This window comes from Gossypium arboreum, chromosome 1 (genome assembly GCF_025698485.1).
Source record: "Gossypium arboreum isolate Shixiya-1 chromosome 1, ASM2569848v2, whole genome shotgun sequence".
Lineage (NCBI taxonomy): Eukaryota > Viridiplantae > Streptophyta > Magnoliopsida > Malvales > Malvaceae > Gossypium > Gossypium arboreum.
The window spans coordinates 50,458,580-50,469,170 of NC_069070.1; positions in this window are offsets into that span (position 1 = coordinate 50,458,580).

Genomic DNA, 10,591 nt, shown 5'->3' on the forward strand with positions numbered 1-10,591 from the left:
GTTTTCTTTGCCCATAACCCATGTCATGGCCGGCCACCACCTATAAAAGGGGGAATTTGACATGCAAGTCCATTATTTTGCATGCATGCTTTAATTAGTCATCACACATTTCCCTATCGTACTTTCAAAGTTCACTACTAAGTCCTTTCTAGTGGAATTCACCTTTATAACACTAAATCAATCATCAAAAAATGTCATACATGAGCATACACATATTATAGGCATCAAAATAAATTTTGAATTATTTTTATGCCTCGGTTTTGTGGTCCCGAAACCACATTCCGACTAGGGTCAATTTTGGGCTGTCACAAAGCATGTTGTGTTTGTATTCAAGTAATGTAAATGATATACTAATGTGTATTGCTATATGTGTATATGTACATGAGAATTGAGAGTGATATATCCGGGCTAAGTCCCGAAGAGCATTCGTGCTAGTGATAAACCCGGGCTAAGTCCCGAAGAGTATTCGTGCTAGTGATATATCCGGGCTAAGTCTCGAAGAGCATTCGTGCTAGTGATATATCCGGGCTAAGTCCCGAAGAGCATTCGTGCTAGTGATATACCCGGGCTAAGTCTCGAAGAGCATTCGTGCTAGAGTTATACCAGGGCTAAGTCCCAAAGAGCATTCGTGCTAGTGATATACCCGGGTTAAGTCTCGAAGAGCATTCGTGCCAGAGTTATACCAGGGTTAAGTCCCGAAGAGCATTCATGCTGGTGTTATATCCGGGCTAGGTCCCGAAGAGCAATCATGCTGGTGATGTGTATTCGGGCCTTCGTGCCTAGTAGGCTTCGTGCCGGTAATTTGAGCAAAGTTTAAGTGTTCATTACCATACGAATTCAAATTTAAATGAAAGGATATGTTTAAAGGTGTACATACATGATGTTTATAGACTTGGTTAAGTCATTTCAATGTGTAACAACAAATGAATAGGGGCACTATGTGTGCAAATGATTAGAAGGCTTGAGAGTGCGAGTTCTTCAACCGAGCACTATGTGTGCGAGATCGGTCGAAGAGACATTAAGTGAGTAAAACAAGATTCATGTAAGACCTCGTATGGAATGAAGGCATTGATTTAAGATGGTGGATATGTTGTTAAGAAATGAATTCATGTTATAAATGTGTTACAGATTTAGTTTTTGGGATGCTTGGTATATGAAGTCATATGTGCTATTGCTAAATGACCCCTATTTTTGTTAATCATGTTCAAGAAATTATTTCGATTAAGTTCGACATTTGAAAGTCTGTAAAAAGAATTTTTTTGAATGCTGATAATTTTGGATATATGGGTTATGTGCTAAAATAAATCCCATGCCGGTATACTATATGAGGCTTTATGCCAAATCGATTGTATACGGGTATCGTTAATCTGTGGTTGAATGTGCTAAACGAATTCAATGTTCGTATGGGAAGTCGATTTTACATTGGAAATAGGTTAAGTTGAATAGTGAGATATGATGGAGTTATAAAGGATATTTATTGGGATGTTTGAGTATATGTGTACTTTCGGTCAGGTCATAGCTTATACATGAATGAAAATGTGGGTTACAAATATGTGGGTTGATGATGTGAATTATACATGTTAATATGTGCTTAATATGTGTTTGAAATGCATTTGTGAATTAAATTAAGTGATTATTGCTTATGAAATCAAGAAAATGAGATATATGTGCATACTTGTAGAAATGTTTATGTATTTGTTTTAAGATAAGAAAATGATTGTATAGGTCGATGCGAAATCAGTAACGAATTACAATTGCTATCGATGAGCTAATGTTTATATGGATATAATTCAATAAGAGGACGTTATCCTAAACTATGCATCGGTAGAAATTTTCGAGGACGAAAATCCCTAAAGGGGGGGAGAGTTGTGACACCCCTAATATGACCCTAGTCGAAAAGTGGTTTTGGGACCACAAAATCGAGTCACAAGAATAATTAAATGTTATATTTTATGCCTATTATAAGTGAAAGTGTATGTGTGAAAATTTCATGTTTTGATTTTGTCTTTTAAATGTGAAATTAATTAGAAAGGACTTATGTGTGAAACTTTGGAAATGTGATAGGTTAAATGGTAGTGGGCAAATAATGCATGGTGGAAAAAATGTAGACTTGCATGTCAAATTCCCACTTTAGAGGAAGTGGTAAACCATGATGGTATGGGATACAAAATATATGCATTTTGTATTAATATTATAATGACTACATGGTTTTATAATAGGAAATAAGTATTAGAAAAAAAGAAGGCCATACATCCTTGCCTTGTTCATGTGAATGTTTGAGAAAGAAAGGAAGAATGAAAGGGTGATGAAAAAGGAGAAATCGGTTCTTCCGGGCGAAATGAAAAGAGGAAGAAGGAGGAAGCATTCGGTCATCTTAGGTTAATATTAAGGTAAGGAGTTTATACTAGTTCTTGAAATTTTAGTTGATCTTGGGTGAGATATCAAGTTATTTTTGTAACCCATGTTGAAATTTTGATTTTGGAATGAGTAAGGTTTTCAGCTATGGTAATTAATAACGGTGATGGTTGTTGTTTCATGCTAAATCTAGATGAACAATGGTAGTTTGCTTATATCTTAATATTTATGAGTTTCTTTCTTGGTTCTACCTTAAACCCATGAAGTATATTTTTATTTGGTGTTGTTGGAGGTTTCGGTCATGGGTAGAAAAAAACAAAAAGAAAACTATAGATTTTGAGATTTATGATAGAAATTAATGAGTGAGAGTTGGATAGATATTATGATGTTAAAATTCATGGGATTATAAGCTTGTAAGTTTGATGGTGAAATTTATGCTTTGTGAGGGTAAATGGTTTAAAAGGAGCATTCGGCCATGATGTAAAATTATGATGAAGTGATGTTAAATGCTTTGAATATTGAGTATATATTGTTATAAGTTGAATTTAAGGTTTGTTAAATTGTCTTTGTCATTGCCGAATGTGTGTAGTTAAAGAAAATTTGTTAAAGTGCTTAGTTAATTGATATTAGGTTAATGCATGTGTTTTGAATTGATGGAATGGAGAGGATGCTTTAATTGTGTTATGAACAATTATATGTTAAATTAAGGTTTGCTAAGCTAGCTATTAAGGTGAAGTGCAAATGTTAGTATTTGATTACTAGTGTATATATGTGTATTAGCCGAGTTTTGAACTTGAAACAAAATGGTATTTAGTCAATACAAGTAACCATATTTGTAGAATGTATTAAGTATATAATCGGCCTCAACATAGACATGCATATTCGCCACATGAATGAATACATAGATTGATGTTTATGCGTTCGGCTATAGGTAAGCACATTGATGGCTTTATCTTGACTTAGAAAATCGGCTAAAGGAGAATATTGGCTAATATGTTGAATTTGATTCATGATTTCATACATATATGACTCTAATGCCTAATATATATGGGCTAAGTACCTTGCATTTCTCTTTGATGTTCAAAATGATTAAATCAATTTATTTGTTAAATTAAGCTCAAGAGCAAAGGGGAACTAAATCCGATAAAGGAAAGGAAAAGGTGATTGAATAGCCGTTGAAATCGTTTGACAACATCCGAGGTAAGTTTTAAGTGATTAAACGTTGAGTAAATTCAATCATAATAGGACATAATGAGTTGATTTAATAAGATATGATGTGGCCATGATATGTCTCGAACTCAAATGGGAAGTTCATAAGTGTTTGGACTTGGAAATGTAAGAGCAAATTGTAATAATTTGCTTAGGACAGCAGCAGTAACGTGAATTTAAAAAATCACTATAAATTTTTGGTGTGGAATTATAGGCTGAATAAAATATGTAATCAAAGCTTAATTAGTCTAGCTTCTTATAAAAGAGACCGTGTAAGCAAAGAAATTTCCTATAAAGAGATATTTAAAGTTGTGTGAGACAGTATCAGAATGACTCTGAAATCCCCTGTTCTGTTTTTAAAAAATCACTATAATTTGTACAAAAATGGTTACAAGATAAAATTTATATTCTTAGACTCCTTAATGAGTCTAGTTTCAAATGAAATCAAATATAACATATTTTGAATTCTGTACAATGAGAAAATTGATTCGTAGTGAAGACTGGTCAGATTAGTCAAACAGTGAAACAGGGGAAACTTTAAGAAAAATATGGTATTGATTGGCCAAACCTAAAATTCTGAAAATTTTATGGATGGAATATATATGAGTCTATATTCATGAAAAATTAACGGCAATTGATTTTGAGTTTTGTAGCTCCAGTTATAAATAATTTAGTGACTATTGCTCAGGAAAACAGCTTGTAGTGAATATGTGAATTTGTTGTAAACATTGATGAAACCATTTGAGTTGCTTATAAGCTATTGCTGAAATTGATGTACAAGATAAATATATATATGTGTGGTAAAGCCGAATGGCTAGTGTGAAATATGTATGAGATATGTATATGTGGTAAAGCCGAATGGCTAATGTGAAATATGTATGAGATATGTATGTGTGGTAAAGCCGAATGGCTAGTGTGAAATATGTATGAGATATGTATATGTGGTAAAGCCGAATGGCTAATGTGAAATATATATAAGATATGTATATGTGGTAAAGTAGAATGGCTAATGTGAAATATATATGAGATATGTATGTGTGGTAAAGTTTAATGGCTAGTGTGAAATATGTATGAGATATGTATGTGTGGTAAAGCCTAATGGCTAGTGTGAAATATGTATGAGATATGTATGTGTGGTAAAGTTTAATGGCTAATGTGAAATATGTATGAGATATGTATGTGTGGTAAAGCCTAATGGCTCTCATGAAATATATATGAGATATGTATACGTGGTAAAGCCTAATGGCTAGTGTGAAATATGTATGAGATATGTATGTGTGGTAAAGCCGAATGGCTAGTGTGAAATATGTATGAGATATGTATGTGTGGTAAAGCCGAATGGCTAGTGTGAAATATGTATGAGATATGTATTTGTGGTAAAGCCGAATGGCTAATGTGAAATATGTATGAGATATGTATATGTGGTAAAGCCGAATGGCTAATGTGAAATATATATAAGATATGTATAAGTGGTAAAGCCAAATGGTAATGTGAAATATGTATGAGATATGTATGTGTGGTAAAGCCGAATGGCTAGTGTGAAATATGTATGAGATATGTATATGTGGTAAAGCCGAATGGCTAATGTGAAATATATATAAGATATGTATATGTGGTAAAGCCGAATGGCTAGTGTGAAATATGGATGAGATATGTATATGTGGTAAAGCCGAATGGCTAGTGTGAAATATGTATGAGATATGTATGTGTGGTAAAGCCGAATGGCTAGTGTGAAATATGTATGAGATATGTATATGTGGTAAAGCCGAATGGCTACTGTGAAATATATATAAGATATGTATATGTGGTAAAGCCGAATGGCTAATGTGAAATATATATAAGATATGTATATGTGGTAAAGCCGAATGGTTAATGTTAAATATATATATGATATGTATATGTGGTAAAGCCGAATGGCTAATGTGAAATATATATGAGATATGTATATGTGGTAAAGCCGAATGGCTAATGTGAAATATGTAGGAGATGTGTGTATATTGTGGTCGAATGACCTAATGTGAAAGGTGTGTGTTATTAGATATTTGATGAGGCAAATGAATTACAAATATGACAGTCGATGTGAATGTTGTCACATGTGATTAAATGTACATGAAACTTGGAAATATATTAGGGTAAGACCCGATGACTACGATGTGGAGATTTTGTCGGGTAAGACCCGATAACTACGTGTGGGGACTATTCGAGCTAAAGGTTTATTTGAAGATTCGAGTAAAGCATAAGATTATACAACTTCACGGTAACAATTGGTAATAAATCGTTCAATGCGTTAAGTTGGTCGGTATGTATTTTGAGATTATATTTAAGCTTGATTTGGACTAAATCACAAGGTCGTTATGTGATGTACATGTGAGTAAAGCAATAAGGCTGTTCTATGATTATTGTGCATTTGGTCAATGTGGAAAGTTAGGTGAAAATATGTAATGTACCTATGTTTATAAGAGATCACTATCAAGTGAGAATTTATCGCCTATTATATATGATGAGATGTGCATATTCGGTAAAGGGATGGTATGCAGAAGGAAGAGTGAAATAAAAATACGAACAACTATGTTATAATTTGATTGTTATCTGACGACTTTGCTTAAAACTTACTAAGCATTGTAATGCTTACTCCGTTTACTTTGTTTCCTCTGTTTTATAGATCTCATTTGGAAGCTACTGAGGCTCGAGGATCGTCGACAACTAGTCACACTATCACTATTCACCGTTTGGTATTGCTATGTTTTGGATTATCTTATGGCATGTATAGAATAGACTAGTAGTGGGAGGATATTTTGGTTAATGTATATAAGCTATGCGAATATGACATCTTATGAATGTTTACTTTTATAAGTTTTTTTAAATTTTATCCCTGGTTGTGTCTAGCAATTATCCAATTGAATGATCTTTACTTCAAGATTTAAAAAAAAAAAAATTTACTGTTCTGATATGAGTTTCAAGTCTGGTAATGCCCTTTACCTATTCCGGCGACGGATACGGGATAGGGGTGTTACATTTGTATACTGGAATAATATGTTTGTGATAATAATATTGAAATGTTTTATGCGATAATTGATATTTAGCTTGGTATAAAACTCACACTAAGCTTATTAGCACATCTCGTAGTTTTCATAAAGTACATTATAAACTGTTTGGGTTGGTTGGTTTTTTTTTTTTTGGACATTAGACATTGGACTATTTTGGGTTATTTATACTTTTGATAAAATAATTGTTTTACATACATAATCAATGAACTTCTAAATGTTTTAATTATTTTTTAAAAACTTAAATGGTTTTATCTAATCTTAAATAAATTTTAAACTTAAAGTTTTCTAAGTATTTTAAAATTCTACTGCAAATGAGTTACATCTAGACCATTTATAAGTACGTACAAAATTGATGTTGCAAATTTCTTATTTAAATGCTTTAAAATGATAATTTGATTTAGTGAATTTTTCCAAAAATAAACATGTTTTACTAAATGTGTTACAATAATATTAAATTATTTAGAAATCAATTTTAGGTTTTCATAAAAACTATTTAAACATAAAGGTCTTTAATAAGAAAAAGTTTTTCAACAAAATTAATGTGGCTTCCAAAATTTGGCCATAACATGTAGGTTGGGTTTAAGGGGTTACAGACCCTATCTGGCTTCAGTTTATAGTCTCATGTTTTGCCTTCTTGAATTGACTCATCATAGAGTAACCATGCATGCGAATTTTCACATTGACGTTTTTCGCGTGTAAAATGATGTGCAAATTGTGCAAGTATACACTTTGGTTCAAGTAATAAAGTGATGAGTGAGTATCATTCCCATGAGGATCAAATTAAGACACAAAATTGGTCAAGTTATTTTAATATGGTTAATGTTATGGCAAGACTAACGAATAAGATGTTATGGTAAACTAAGGTAATTATGTAGTGATAATTCAAAGGAATGATGATGTGTAACACCCCAAACCTTGCCCAAGCATTATGGCCGAATCTGGCGATGTCACATTGAAGTGTTTTTTAAAAAAAGGGTGATATCGTCGAAAAACGTCTTCCTTATTTATCTTTGTTGTGAGTTCTTAAAGATAATTTTAAAACAATTTAATTAGTTTCCAAATGTAACACACCAAACCCGAGACCATCGCCGGTGTCGGACCCGAGGGTTTAACAAGCCAAGTTCACATGTTTTTGCCCACCAATTTGACATTTCCAGTCAGGCTGGAAAACTGCGTCACTGTCGCCTTAAAAATCATATCTCGAGTTCCAAAACTCGGAAACTGGTTTCGTAAATTTTCCCTGAATTTAGACTCATATATACATCCATGGTTTTATTTCTAGGATTTTTTGTCGGGCCAATTGGTACAGTTTATTAGTTAAAGTTACCCATGTTACAGGGATCGACTGCTCTGACCTTCGCGCGGTATAACTTGAATATCTCTCTGTACAGGGATTTAATGCTGGTGTCGTTTGTTTCTAATGAAACTAGACTCAAAATTGAATCTGTACATATAATATATGTCTCCTAATTCTTTTTGGATAATTTATAGTGAATTTTTAAAGTTTCGACAGGGAACCCAGAAACCATTCTGGCCCTGTCTCACAATAGCTTTAATATCTCTTAACCTGTAACTCCTATGACCATTTCGTTTCTTCCATATGAAAATAGACTCATCAAGGTTCATTTACATAGCTTATTCACTATTTAATTCCATTCCTATGAATTTTGGTGATTTTTCACATTCACGCCACTGCAGCTGGCAGCATCTGTTTTAAGGTAGGACTTACCTATTTGGTAGTCTCCATGATTCAACTAGTCTTGCCATACATAGGTTCATATATGATCATTTTAACCATGCCAATGGCTGATCATATGACCAACATTCCCATTTCAAGCCATAGCCACATCATGACACCAAATATATACATACAACCCACAATTAGTCTAAGTTCATGCTTCCCTTTTGAGCCATTTTCGCATGGCCGTACATACTTACATTACAACATATTTAACAAACAAGGGTAGTCCTATACATGCCATCTCAAGTTCAACCAAAATTTATACCAAAATGTAGGCTTGATAGTGTGGATGACTTCGACTTCAACGATCCCAAATCCGATTGCCTCGAGCGAAATCTAGAAAGCGAGAGCCAAAGCAACGGGTAAGCATTTTATGCTTAGTAAGTCTCAAGGAATATAATCAACTCTAATTACAGCAATACATTCACATAGCCAAATGCATCATTTCATTTGTACACATTCCTACTTCACACTTCATCATTATATAATTTCACAAAGTATCAATCAATTCAATAACTGAAATTCATTAGTCGATTGAGCGAATGTTGCTCAAACATGTCGACTTTCCAATGCACATATAACGTACCTTATCCTTTGGGCTTTTCGAGTGTGCTAATTGAATTCATTACAGCAACCAACACTCACCTCCAGCCCAAGATTCTTGAATATAACCGGATATAATCACGTGCACAAATGCCTTCGGTCTTAGCCAGATAAAATGTCTCGCACGAATGCCTTGGTCTTAGCCGGATGTAGCCACTAGCGCAATTGCCTTGGTCTTAACCGGATATAATTTCCAGCATAATTGTCTTCGGATTTAGCCCGGATATCATTCAATTTCCATGAACACATACATCAATTATCATTGGACATACATAATTCATTTTCGTTACTAAGGCTCAAACGCAATTATAGTCACAAGCATATTCGTCTTGGGACTTAGCCCGGTAGAATTCAAATACTCATGCATACACAATCAATAATCAATACACATCCATACTTTATTTCACACAATTCAAGTACGGTCACTTCTTGAGGACTTACCTCGGATGTTGTCGAACGGCTTTTTCGGCTATTCGATCACCTTTTCCTTCCCCTTGTCCAATTGTGGTCTTCTAAGCTCTTGAGCTAATTCAAACAAATTCAATTTATTAAAACCTCATTGTGCTAGTTTTTGGCCGAATATGACAAGGAGTTTAAATGGTCATATGGCCACCCTTTAGCTTGAATACACAATGGTCATGCACATTTTATACTACATCAAGCAATTCAATACAATTTATTCGAGCATCAAGGAAATGCTAAGGCCTTCAATAGGCTACCCAAGGCGAATATTCATGTACATGTTGAGGTCAATTTTGCACTTAATACCTCACAAAAACAGCATGCAATTTAGTAATTAATGCTTTGCACATTGTGGCCCAAAACTTATAATATAGCATCAAGCACCTACATGTGTGCTAGGCAATTGTGCTTGCAATTTCACAAGCATTCTTCCACATCTTCTTCTTTAAACCAATATATTCATCACTTAGTTCATAACCAAAACATAATGTGCAATCATATATATGCATATATGAGCATGGCAATTTCAAGGTGTCCATAGCCATCCAAAACACAAATTTTAACTAACATGCAAGAAGCATGAATCATGCTCAAGAATGCATCATGGCGAATATGACAATCATGCTTCTTTTCAACTTCAATCATGATAAAACAAAAAGAAAGCTCAAAATCTTACTCATGAGTAGACAATCCATCATTGCATGCATCATCATCAAGTTTCACACTTAGCATGCAATGGCTTTATCACCATAACAACTTTGGCCAAATGCCATGGAAATGGCATAACAAAGATTTGAGCCATGGCTAACATGCACATCAAATTAGCAACCAAAACATGCATGAAACTCCCAACACAACCTCATACATACCTTACTCTTGATGCAAATTTAGCCAAATCACCTTCTAGATCTCTTCTAAACAAAGGAAATGAAGCAAAAATCCCCTCTTCCTCTTAGTATTTTGGCCAAAAAGGAGAGAACAAGGATGAACAATTTTTTTTTTTCTCTTCTTGGTTGCACGGCAATGGGGGGGGGGAATGCTACTCTCTCACACACATTTTTTTTCATTCTTTTCTTACCCATGCTTATTTGTTTATTATTTCTCCCTAATGCCCAACAAAACATGTTTCATGACATGTTTAGCCCATATCTCTTTGTCATGGCCGGCCATCACT